Here is a 12,948-nt window from a genome sequence, read left to right on the forward strand (position 1 = left end):
TGATTCCCGCCGCTGAGAAAGACTTTCCAATACCCGAGAACAGACCCCATTCTCCCCTCCCTTTTACGTCTACTTTCCTTTCTTCCCCAGGTCAGCGCTGTCTAATAGAAATATAATGTAAGCCATATGTGTAATTTAAATTTTCTAGTAGCTACATTAAAAAAATAGGTGATATTAATAATGTTTTATTTAACTTAAAATATTATCATTCCTATGCTATCCATGTATAAATTACTGAGAAGTTTCACATTTGTTTTTTGTCTTCCAAACCCAGTGTTCATTTGAACTTGCATAACATCAAATTCAGACTAGCTGCAACTGCTTAATAGCCCCCGGAATTGGACCGCTTGACCTTGGAATTCACTCCCCCATCCCCCCAAGTCCTGTAGCCAGAAATGAAGATGTGGGTGGGCGCGGTAACACTGCTAGTTTGAGACTGAGTGGCAACCTTGAGAAAAGGCCAGACCCTGTGATGTTGAGACCTTTTAGACAGCGTGCCCTCGCAACGTCCCCAGTCCCCTGAGCCCAGCAAGGCTGTGAGACCGATCGTGAAGGATTGCTAGAACCGCGGGAAAATGTCAGGCGTGGAGTCGGGGGATGGGGAGGCGGTGTCGGGCGCAGTAGGGATCCACACGCATGCGCACTGTGTGTGCTCACAAATCCTGGCCACACACCGTGGCAACCGGGTTCTAAACCAGTGTCTACTCTGTCTATGCGTTCTTCCCAGGAGTTGTCCCACCAGCCGGTCTTGGCTCTTCCCTGTCTACGGCACTTGCATGTCTTTTCTGCTCCTCCCTTCTGACTGGTTCTGATCTGGCTCAGGTACTTGACCCTGAGCAATTTGAGCCAGCCCCTGAAATCAATACTCGTGGTTCCGCATGGGAACTCACCCCCGGTTCGCCCTCTCCAGGCTGAGGTGGCTGCTGGGGCTACGGCTGTTCCCGGGGCTTCGAACTGCCGCTGCATAGCTTTCTGCCCTGCTGGATTGCCCCCTATCAACTTCTGCGAGACTGACCTAGAGACCGCATCCTGCAAGGTGAGGCCAAGAGGGAAGGAGTGATATGTAAGGGGAAGGTTTCGGGTAGGGGAATGGAGCAGACCAGGGCAGACCAGGGTTGGGAGCTCCTGGCCGCAGAGCCGGAATGCCAGTGCCTCTCGGTGGGTGTGTCTCAGAGTATCTCAATCTTTGATCCTCGGACTTAGCGGATCTGGATCTCTTTTTCTTTGATCTTCTTTCCCTCCCTCTTGGCATCTCTGACTCCCTTACAGCTCCTCCCTTCTTGTTTTCTCTGGGTTAGCTTCCCTCCCTTTCAGCTGTTCCCTTCCTCCTCCCTTAGGGATCCACCCCTCTAGGCTCCTCCCCTCCCGCTGAGCTCCGCCTCTTCCCTATCTTGGCTCTTCCACCCCTCTCCTTCCTTTCCTTCAGCCAGCTCCCTCTCAGCTCCTCCCCTTCGTCTTGACTCCTCCCGCCCCGCCCCTAGCCGCTTCTCCTTATCCTCAGCTCCTTTTCTGCCTCCTTTTTGATTCCCTGTTTTCTTTTCAATTCCCTCTAGGGTTCATCCTCTCCCACTTCCTTTCGCTTCTTTCACCCTCCCTTCCTCTGAGCTCTGTCTTTAGTCCCTTCCTTTCTGCTTCTCCATCTCCTTCTCAGTTCCTCCTCCCCGCCCCGCTTTGCCATTGGCTGCTCCTTCATCTCCTTTTGGTCTCTCTTTTCCTTCAGGTAGCTCCTCCTCGCTGGGATCTTTCTTCTGCCTCTCAGCATCTGAAACCTTTCTCCTCCCTCTACCCCCTCCTTCTTGTCCCCTTATACCATCTCCCTTTGTGGACAGCACACTCATGGTGGTCTTTCTTGGATACGTCCCCACTGTGATTCTGTCACACCTCAACTCCTATAGTTTCATACTTGTGTCTCCCTGAATCTTCCTGATCCACTTTGGGCTCAGCGAACACCAAGATAATGTTGTTTAACTCTAGAGACTGATGAGAATAAAATGAGACAATGTACAAAAGAACACTTACAATGATACGCAGTAAGCTTTCAATAAATGTTAACTGTTATCATTATTAGTTGTCTTTAGCCAGAGATTTCTGGCACAATTAGTCATCTGTGACAACTTCAACCCTCAACAATTTCTTCTTTTTTTTCTTTTCTTTTTTGTTTTTCTTTTCTTTTTCTATCAGGGATTGAATACAGAGGCGCCTAACCACTGAGCAACATCCACAGCCCTTCTTATATTTTATTTAGAGACAGGGTCTCACTGAGTTGCTTAGGGCCTCACTAAGTTGCTGAGACTGGCTTTGAACTTGTGATCCTCCTGCCTCAGCCTTCCCCACTCCCCAGCTGCCAGGATTACAGGCCTCCACCACCAGTAATTTCTTGCTTTCCTTCCTTGGTAGCCTTGTTCTCTTAATTGTAAGCTGACTTGAAAAGACTTTTGGGAGGAGGGTGAGTATTGAAGTCAAAAGAATTATTTTCTGACCTCTCATTACCTAATGTACTGTCTGGGAGAGTGTTCTGGAAGAAGGTACAACAAATGCAGGACCAGGTGGAGAACTGTGCCAAGTTTGAAAACAGACTTAATTGGTGTGTGAGCGCAGTTGGGAGGATTGAACTCAGGAATACTCTACTTTTGACCTACATCCCCAGCCCTTTTTGAGAGAGGGGCTCACTGAAGTGCCTGGCCTTAGATTTGTGATCTTCCTGCCTCAACTTCTCCTGTGTCTGAGATTACAGGCCTGCACCACAGCCTCTATCTCAGTTCTAGGGGATTTTAAAGGTCTAGGTGTTTGCTTTTGAAACCCAGATTTTGCCTTTTTCTCTGAGCAGTGTTGCCAGTAGAGTTTTGAGGCAACATCTTGCAAAATACTTGTAAGAAATGGTATTCTCTTTACCATTTATATCTGTCTTTTCCCTGATGTTTGGTATCTAGTCCTGGCTTTTTATTCTTTATTTCAGTATATTTCCTAGCAAAGACACATAATGTTCAACCATAACAAATATCTGGAATTTCTTTTTCTGTAAGCCCTTTTCTTTTTAGGTAGTTACTCTCATCTGAATGTATTCCATTTTTTTTTTTGAGATTGCACTTTTGTCCTTTAGTGAGTCTCTCATTTGTATGTTTTACACACCACATTTTCCTAATTCAGTAGTATCTTATTCCTTGATTTGTTTCCTTTTTAAAAAAAAATTACTGGTACAAAAGCAGTAATATTCATGGTAGAATTTTAGAAAATGTGGATAGGCAAGACAAAAATTTCTAATATCTAGAAAAATATCACTGCTATTATCTTAACATATATTCTAGGTTTTTTCTATACATGTTCATGCACATATGCATTTTTAGTAGATACTTTTTATTTTTAAAATTCATTTATTTTTATTTTCTTTTTATTATTATTATTTTTTAGGGGATTGAACCCAGGGCCTTGCACATGCTAGGCAAGTGCTTTACCATTGAGCTGTGCCCTCAGCCCTTTTTCACTTTTATTTTGAGACAGGGTCTTACTAAGTTGCCCAGGTTGGCTTCAAACTTTCAATCATTCTGCCTCAGCCTTCCAAGTCACAGGGACTATAGCATTCACCACTGCACCTGGTTTAGACTTTATTTTTTAAAGGAGTTTTAGGTTCACAGCAAAATTAAGCAGAAAGTACAGGGAGTTCTCAAGTATCATCCACCCCTCCCTCAACTTTATCCACTATTGACATCCTGTACCAGAGTGGTACTTTTTTTTTTTTTTTTTTTTGCCGTACTGGGGAATCAAACTCAGGGCCTTGTGCTTGTGAGGCAAGCACTCTACCAGCTGAGCTATCTCCCCAACCCCAGAGTGGTACATTTGTTACAATCATTGTATGTATATTGACACATCATTGTCACCCAAAGTCCAGAGTTTACATTAACGTTCTCTCTTGGTGTTGGACATTCTATGGGTTTAGAAAACTGTATAATGATGTGTATCTACTGTCATGGTATACAGAATAGTTTCACTGCCACCAAAACCCTCTCTGCCTCTCCTGTTCATCCTTCCTTCCCCAATAACACCTGGAAACACTGATCTTTTAACTATCTCCCTGGTTTTGCCTTTTCCAGAATATCATATAGTTGGTATCATACAGTATGAAAGAAGCCTTTCCAGATTGTCTTCTTTCACTTAATGATGTGCATTTAAGATTCCTCCATGTCTTTCCATGCTTAATAGCTCATTTCTTTTTAGTACCCAAAAGTAGTCCATTGTCTGGTGGTATCACAATTTATCTGTTCACCCGCTGCAAGGCATCTTGATTACTTCCACATTTTGGCAAATATGACTAAAGCTGCTATAAACAATCATGTGCAGCTTTTTGCATACACATGAGTTTCCAGCTCATTTGGGTAAATACCAATGAACCCGATTGCTGGGTTGTATGATAAAATATGTTCAGTTTTGTAAGAAATTGCCAAATTGTCCTCCAAAGTGGCTCTACCATTTTGCGTTCCCATCAGCAATGAATGAGAGTCCACATGCATTTTATCAAAATAAAATAATAGTATGATGTTATTTTGTAAGCAGAAGTTTTCTTTCAACAACTCCATCTTTCCATGTCAGTACATTTTTATCTCATGTATCACCCAGTTCATAGTCAGCATTCCCCTATCTAGGTCTACAGATTGCATGTGGTTGTTATTCTTACACTTCTTTTAATCAAACATGGTCCCTCTCCTCCTAATTATTTTCATGACACTGACTTGTAAAAGGGGCCAGTCTGTTTTGTTCTGTGGAATGTCTGTCTGCTTCCTCCCTTGTGATGGCATTTAACTTGGTTTAATGGTTAAACTTCAACTTATTGAAAAATAATTTAAGTATGTATCGATGTCTTCAAAAATATTCATCAGTCTTATGATGATTCCATTTAGAATAATATGCAAGTACACAGGCAGATGAAAGGTTTTCTTTCATCTACCTTGATCCTTTAGATACACAGTAGCGCTCCCTGGAAAATACCAATATTGTCAGTTTTTTTGGCATCCTTCTGGGAATTTTATGAATATACAGATGAATATGTATTTATATGCTTTTCTTCCTCCTTTTTTTACACAAATGGCAACACTCTTCTCATCTTAAGGGACCTTATTGTACTCATTTAACAATGGAGGTTGAAGATTATTTTATATCATAGAAAAATTCCTCATTTTTTTTGGTGCTGTTGATTGGGGCACTTTACCTCTGAGTTACATCCCCAGCTATTTTTATTTTTGATTTTGAGACAAAGCCTCTCTAAGTTGATTAGGGACTTGCTATGTTGCTGAGGCTAGCCTCAAACTTGTGATCCTCCTGCCTCAGCCTCCAGAGTCACTGGGATTACAGGTGTGTGATACTACCCACTGCTCATTCTCATTCTTTTTAATGGCTGCTTAGCACTATATTATATAGATGCACTATAATTAATTTACTGAATCTATTATTTCATTATTTCTGATAGTTTGATCTTATCAAACATTGCTGCATGTGAAATTATTTCTGTAGAATAAGTTCCTGGGAATGGAATTGCTGGGTCAAAGAATACATACATTTAACAATCTCAATGCCAAGTTGCTCTCTAAGTACCTTGTACTAATTTACACTCCCACCAACAATGCGTGAGAGCACCTATTTCTCCACAGCTTGACAACAAAGGTTTATGAAACTTTTAGATCTTTGACAATTTAAGTGGTGAATAATTGTGCACTGTGGTTTTAATTTGCATTGCCTTATTAGGAATAAGATTGAAAATCTTTTCATATGAAAAGATTGTAGGAACTCATAAGTCAGGAAATCAGTCCCTCATCTGTGACATGTGACAAATGCTTTTTTCAAGTTTGTCAGTTGTCTTTTGGTTTTGCATTTTTTTTACCACTTAGAAAATCTGATTTTTATTTTTATCTATCAAGTTTTCTACAGCTTCTGAATATTGTGTTCTATTGTTAAAACCTATCCCATGCTATAAAGTAATTCTCATGTGGTATTTTCTAGTTTGAGTTTTTACTATTTAAGTAAGATTAATATTTCTTTGTGTAATGTATAAAGTAAGAATCAAATTTAACTGTTTTTTCAGAGTGCCGACCAATCGTCATAACATCATTTATTGAATAATACATCTTTTCTGATTTGAGAAATCATCAAGGTTCTTTTAAGTATAGTAAGCACTGAATGCATGTTAAAATATCATTTAAATGATATGTTATTTTCTAGTAGTACTTTGTCAATTTTGGTACTCTAGATGAGAATTGCTATCCTTCTTAACTATCTACTCTTGTCTTTGAAACTATTTTTGTGGTACTGAAGATTGACCCCAGGTGTGTACTGTACCACTGAACTATATCCCCAGTCTTTTTATTTATTTATTTTTATTTTTTTAATTTATTTTTATTGTAAACAAATGGGATACATGTTGTTTCTCTGTTTGTACATGAAGTAGAGGCATACCATTTGTGTAATCATATATTTACCTAGGGTAATAGTTTTGATTCATTCTGTTATTTTTTTCCTTCCCCTCACCCCTCCCACCCCTCTTTTCCCTCTATACAGTCCCTCCTTCCTCCATTCTTGCCCCCCTCCTACCCCCCATTATGTGTCATCATCCACTTATCAGCGAGATCATTCGTCCTTTGTTTTTTTGACATTGGCTTATCTCACTTAGCATGATATTCTCCAATTTCATCCATTTGCCTGCAAATGCCATAATTTTATCATTCTTTATGGTGGAGTAATATTCCATTGTATATATATATACCACAGTTTCTTTATCCATTCATCAATTGAAGGACATCTAGGTTGGTTCCACAATCTGGCTATTGTGAATTGAGCAGCTATGAACATTGATGTGGCTGTATCTCTGTAGTATGTTGATTTTAAGTCCTTTGGGTATAGGCCGAGGAGTGGTATAGCTCGGTCAAATGGTGGTTCCATTCCAAGTTTTCTAAGGAATCTCCACACTGCTTTCCAGAGTGGCTGCACTAATTTGCAGCCCCACCAGCAATGTATGAGTGTACCTTGTTCCCCACATCCTCGCCAACACCTGTTGTTGCTTGTATTCTTGATAATCGCCATTCTAATTGGGGTGAGATGGAATCTTAGGGTGGTTTTGATTTGCATTTCTCTTATTACTAGAGATGTTGAACATTTTTTCATGTATTTGTTGATTGCTTGTAGATCTTCTTCTGTGAAGTGTCTATTCATTTCCTTAGCCCATTTGTTGATTGGGTTATTTGTATTCTTGGTTATTTATTTTTTTTATGTGGAGACAAGGTCTTGCTATATTGACCCTGTCTGGCCTTGAACCTGCTACCCTTCTATCTCAGCTTCCCGAGTAGCTGGGATAACGGGTGTAAGCCATCATTCCTCGCTCCTTTAAAAACTTTTGCCTGTTCACATTTATAACACTATAACTGATTTTTGTGGGGGAAGGGATAACAGGGATTGAACTCAGAGGTGCTTAACCACTGAGCCACATCCCCAGTCATTTATATATTTTTGTTTTGAGACAGTGTCTTGCTAAGTTGCTTAGGGCCTCGCTAAGTTGCTGACACTGGCTTTGAACTTGCAATCCTCCTGCCTCAGCCTCAGGAATCACTGGGATTACAGGTGTGTGCCACCACATCTGTAATTGATCAGTGCTGTAACTGACTTATGTTGCTGTTGCAAATTTCTGATTAGATTTCACTAAATGTAGAAAAAATTATCTTATTTTAGAGTCATAGTGAGGCTATTTATATTTGTTCCCAAACTTGATATTTTTCTATATCCTCTTCTTTTAAAAAATCTAACCATTCATGTACAACCATAGAAACAACAGTTGTACCCTTCTTGTGTACAATGACTCAAAATAAAGAAAGAAAGAAAGAAACTAGGTTGGACCTAAAAAGAAAAATAAATAAATAAAATAAAATAAAAACAAAAATCTAACCATATGGTAAAGCTTATAGCAGATGTTTATTTTTTTAAGTTGCATAGGAAATTTTAAAAAAGGATAATGCATTTATCTAAGTTATGCTGTTTTGTGGTTTAAAATTACTGATCTGGTAAATTATCAGGAATATAGTTGATATCTACAGAAGAAATAAGCTAAATATCCCATGAAGAGCCAGAATAGATGTCATAATGTTCATGCACTAAATCTCTTGCTATCAGATACTTTTTTAGGTTAGTAACAAATTTGGCTATTTATTCTACAAATGGAAGGCTTGCTCTCAAACAGATTAGGGGTGCGGGAAAGAGTGAGGAGAATGAGGAGGAGGAGAGAGTGATAACTTACAAACCAAAATGAAATAGACATAAGAAATTTACAAAGAGGTTTAAGTTCTTTGATGGGGATGAAGGAATGTGGGAAGTCATCTATGGTCATTTAATTTGGGGGCAAATAGCTCTTCTAACCTTATTTGATTCCAAGAATGTCAAAGCAGATGCAATGATTGATGTCCAAAATGACTCAAAGTCATCAAGGAAAGTCAAATTGTGATCATTACTCTTTGTTGAGGATGCGAAAGAATAAAGTATATTTTAGAAGAAATCTTAGGAAAATAGTTGAAGTGATACAAGGAAAGCACTTCATATAGATAGCTTTAATTATCTCAAGTCCTTAACGTGGGTTCCATGCACCTCAGGGACCCTATGGAATCTCTTAAAAGTGAATAGAGCTGGTTGGTGGCACACACCTGTAATCCCAGAAGCTCGGAGGCTGAGGCAGGAGGATTGAGAGTTCAAAGCCAGCCTCAGCGAAAGGGAGGCCCTAAGCAACTCAGTGAGACCCTGTCTCTAAATAAAATAGAAAACAGGGCTGGGAATGTGGTTCAGTGGCCAAGTGCCCCTGAGGTCAATACCCAGTACACCCCCGCAAAAAAAGTAAACAGAGAATTTGTTCAATATGTATATGTTTCTGGGGAGAGAAGGCCATAGCTTTTTATCATAGTCTAAAAGGGTTTTATAATTTTAAAAAAAGGTTAAGAATGGCTGAGGTATCTGAAAAATTTATGTAGCCAGAAAACCCAAAGATTTAATTTCATAAATGAAATGTTATGAATTTATAGCTATACTGTGTTAAAAATTTATAACTGTACCAAGTTATAACTTAAAAATTTATAACTACACTAAATTATAAAATTCATAATGTTAGTTATAAATTATGGTAGCCATAGGCTAATTACCTTTCAGTTGCTTCATTATATATTTTGCAAGTGCTACCTCATTTTACTTTGTGTTATTAATAAATGTTCTTTTTCCTTCTTGTAGTCATCAGTGGAACTATTTGTAAACAGACTGGGTTCAGTGAAATCTGCCTATGAATATAATGGGTAAGTGTACCATGATAACTGTTCTAAAATTTGCCTTAAATTTTTAAAGATAATGAATGCAAGGCCTGGATATAAGAAATGTAATTTATAATAAAAGAGGAAAAATGATGAAAAAAGTGCTTTCAAAATGAAACCAATGTTTAAGAATTAGAAAGTTGCTATACTTGATTATTATTAATAAGCAAAGCAACTTAGGAATTTACTGCACTTTAGACTTTTTAAAATCTTGGGGATATAACTCAGTTGGTAGGGTGCTTGCTTAGGGTGCACAGGGCCCTGGGTTCAATCCCCAACACCACCACCAAAAAAAAAATATATATATATAAGATATATATATCTTATTGGAGTGATAACCTATTTTCTAACATGGAAAAGGTAGGTTTATATAAAAGTTTTTAAAGAGTGAAAGCACTTTGTTTAGCACTGATCAATTACTATATGATCAAGTATGCTCTATCATTTGAGAATAACAATATTGTGTACTTTTTAGACAAAAAAAGATTGTTGTTTCTTTGTCTTTATTTCTTCTAATAAAGCACAAATTTTGATCAGGTTTGATTTTCATTAAAATGCCAGATACATATGTGTTAGTATGACTATTTAAGTTAATAAACAAGACTATCATTTACTTTGTTTCTACTTAAGTCATTTTATATTTGAATTTACTAAAAAGTGATTATAAGTTTTCACCTAGTTACCTTTTGTATGTGAATAATATGTTTGGGGAGGACTCTGTTCTTAGTTTCCCTTTGATCAGAACTTACACTTCTAACTGTAAATTAGTTACATAAAATGTTTCATGTTACAAGTAGCACAGATTTTAAACTATTCTTTGATATTTTTATGTAAATTTGAAATTAAATTCATTAAAATATTGATTACATTTAAAGATTGTGATTACTTTAAAAAAGTCACAGCAGTAACATGAGCATTTAAATAGTGCATTTGGAGGTTAAACAATCTAAAGAGAACTATATAATGAGATCTATAAATCATAGTTAGACATATTCTGTCATATTTTATAGAGCAATACCATTAACAACAGAGAAGCTGGATGAATTACTAAGATCCATTTTGTTACTGATGTTTTATCTTTCTCGAACCTCTTTTAGCTTTGATTTCTATTAAGACTGAAAAGACATTCTGAAAATCTTGGACATGTACTGTTTGGAGAATGAGTTATATCATTTGCTTATAAGCTTATTCAACTGATCCTATTATTAAATCTTATTTTAAAATGAATCATCTTTAAGCTGACTACTTATAGCTCTAGTTATAGTGGAGTCAGTTTTTCAAAAGAGGGAGAAAAGAGAAAAGGAGGTAGAGTATGGTGTTGCCAGAAGAATGCATTAAAATACACACTCTCAGTTCTCTGCAGTAGTTAGTAGCTTTGTATAAAGATTTTACTTCCAGTTTTATTTTTGCTTTATAAAGAAAAAAGTTATTTTAATGTTCTGTGCATATTTTGGGTGGGTGATATAAGCAGATGTAATTGGACCTGGAGTGTCTATTGATTTTTGCCTTCAATAACTTCATATATATGGGGACAAAGATGTTTACATAAGCAGTTATGATGTGAAGCATCCTCTTTATTCCAAACTTTGTTGAAGTATAAGTGAAGTACACTAAACTGCACATCTTTAAAGTGCATAATCTGGCTTAGTACATACACACACACACACACACACACACACACACACACACACACTTGAGGAATTGTAAGGCACTATCTTTTTAAAGAAAACTATTTATTTTGAAATAAATATAGAATGAAGTTGCAAAATCAAAACGAACAGGAAGGTCCAGTGTACCTTTCACCAGGTTTGCCCAGTGGTAACATGTTACATGACTATGGTACAGTATCAAAACCAGAAAACTGACATTGGTACAATTCGCAGAGCTTATTGAGATTTCACTTCCATGGAACTTGGATATGTGTGTGTGAGAAAGCAAGAGAGACAAAAAACAAAAAACAAAAAACAAAAACAAAAACAAAAACGAGAGAGTTTCTTTGCAATTTTATCACCTGTGCGGATTTTGTGCAACTGCCACCACAATCAAGATAATCAAGATAAAGAATAGTTACATTCCCATGAGACTTGCTTGTGATTTCCTTCTATAGCTGCCTCCACCTCTCTCCCACATTCCTTAACCCTGACAAACACTAATCCCTTCCTTTTTTACAATGTTGTTATTTTAAGACTGTTACATAAATGGATTCATACAGTATGTAACCTTTTGAGATTGGCTTTTTTTACTCAGCATAATTCCCTTGAGACTCATCCAGGTTGTGGTGTTATGTCAACAGTTTGTTCCTGGGTTGGGGTCATAGCTCAGTGGTAGAGCATTTGCCTGTGTTGCATGAGACTCTGGGTTCTAGCCCTAGCACTGAAATAAAAATTTTGTTCCTTCTTATTGCTGAGTAGAATTCCATGATGTGGATGTACCAGTTTGTTTAATTGTTCACTACATTGAAGGACATTTGAATCTTTTTTACCTCTTGGCTATTATGAATAAAGTTGGTATGAATACTTTTATGTAGCTTTTCTCTCTGTGTGTAATGATTTTCATTTTTCTGGAATAAACACCCAAGAGAGCAATGGCTAGATCATATGACAGTTGCATGTTTAGTTTTGTAAGAAGTTGCCAAACTGTTTCCAGAGTGACTATCATTTTTCATTCCCTCCAGCAATGTATGAGTGATCGGTTTCTCTACATCCTTGTCAGTTCTTAATGTTGTCACTATTTATTATTTTAACCATTCTGATACATGTGTATTTATATATCATTGAACATCTTTTCATGTGCTTATTTGCAATCTGTATATCTTTTACCCATTTCTTAAATGGATTATTTGGTCTTTTACTGTTGAGTTTACAGACTTTTGAATATATCCTAGATATGAATCTTTTGTTGCAACAGTGGTTTTGAATACTTCCTCCCATTCTGCGGGTTATGTTTTCATTCTCTTAACAGGGTCTTCACAAACAAAAGTTTTAATTTTTTTTCCAGTACTGAGGATTGAACCCAGGGGTGCTCTACCATACAGCTACATCCCCAGCACTTCTTATTTTTTATTTTGAGACAGAGTCTTACTAAGTTGACCAGGTTGACCTCAAACTTGTGATCCTCCTGCCTCAGCCTCCCACGCTGCTGGGATTACCAAGTATGTGCCACTACACCTGGATGAAGTTTTAAATTTTGACATTGTCCAGTTATAAGGTTTTCCTTTTATTTATTGCATTTTTGATGTCAAGTCCAAGAGGATTTTATATGGCCTTAGGTCCATACTGGCCTTAGGTTACATACTATATGAATCCATTAGGTTCTTCTATGCTTTAGTCTAAGTTTTATAATTTTTCTCTATACATGTCAATCTGCAATCTGTTTTGAGGTTTTCTGAATAAGATATGAAGTTTAGGTTGAAAATAATTTCTCTCTTTTTGCCTATAGATATCTAATTGCTTCAGCACCATTTGTTGAGAAGATTCTCCTTCCCTCATCAAATTACTTTTGCACCTTTGTAAAAAAATTATGTAGGCATAGTTGCTCGGTCTATTTCCGAGTTCTCTATTGATCTGTTACATTGATTTGTGTGTCAAACATTACCTTTTCGATGATTAAATTGCACACAATACCCTTG

General features: G+C 37.4%; 1 long non-coding RNA gene across 3 annotated transcripts in view; it reads left to right on the forward strand.

Moving 5' to 3' along the window:
- The first annotated feature begins 679 nt into the window (after window positions 1–679).
- LOC124972663 (uncharacterized) overlaps window positions 680–12,948 on the forward strand; it is a 93,958-nt gene continuing 81,689 nt past the window's right edge. For 2 of the 3 annotated variants that reach the window (XR_007106485.1, XR_007106486.1), the window contains exons 1-2: window positions 683–1,036; window positions 9,244–9,305. This is a non-coding gene — a long non-coding RNA (uncharacterized LOC124972663). Of the gene's footprint in view, window positions 1,037–9,243; window positions 9,306–12,948 lie in introns of all 3 variants that reach the window. The other variant, XR_007106487.1, reaches the window with a different exon arrangement.

The sequence above is a fragment of the Sciurus carolinensis genome, chromosome X, assembly GCF_902686445.1.
Source record: "Sciurus carolinensis chromosome X, mSciCar1.2, whole genome shotgun sequence".
NCBI classification, from domain to species: Eukaryota; Metazoa; Chordata; class Mammalia; order Rodentia; family Sciuridae; genus Sciurus; species Sciurus carolinensis.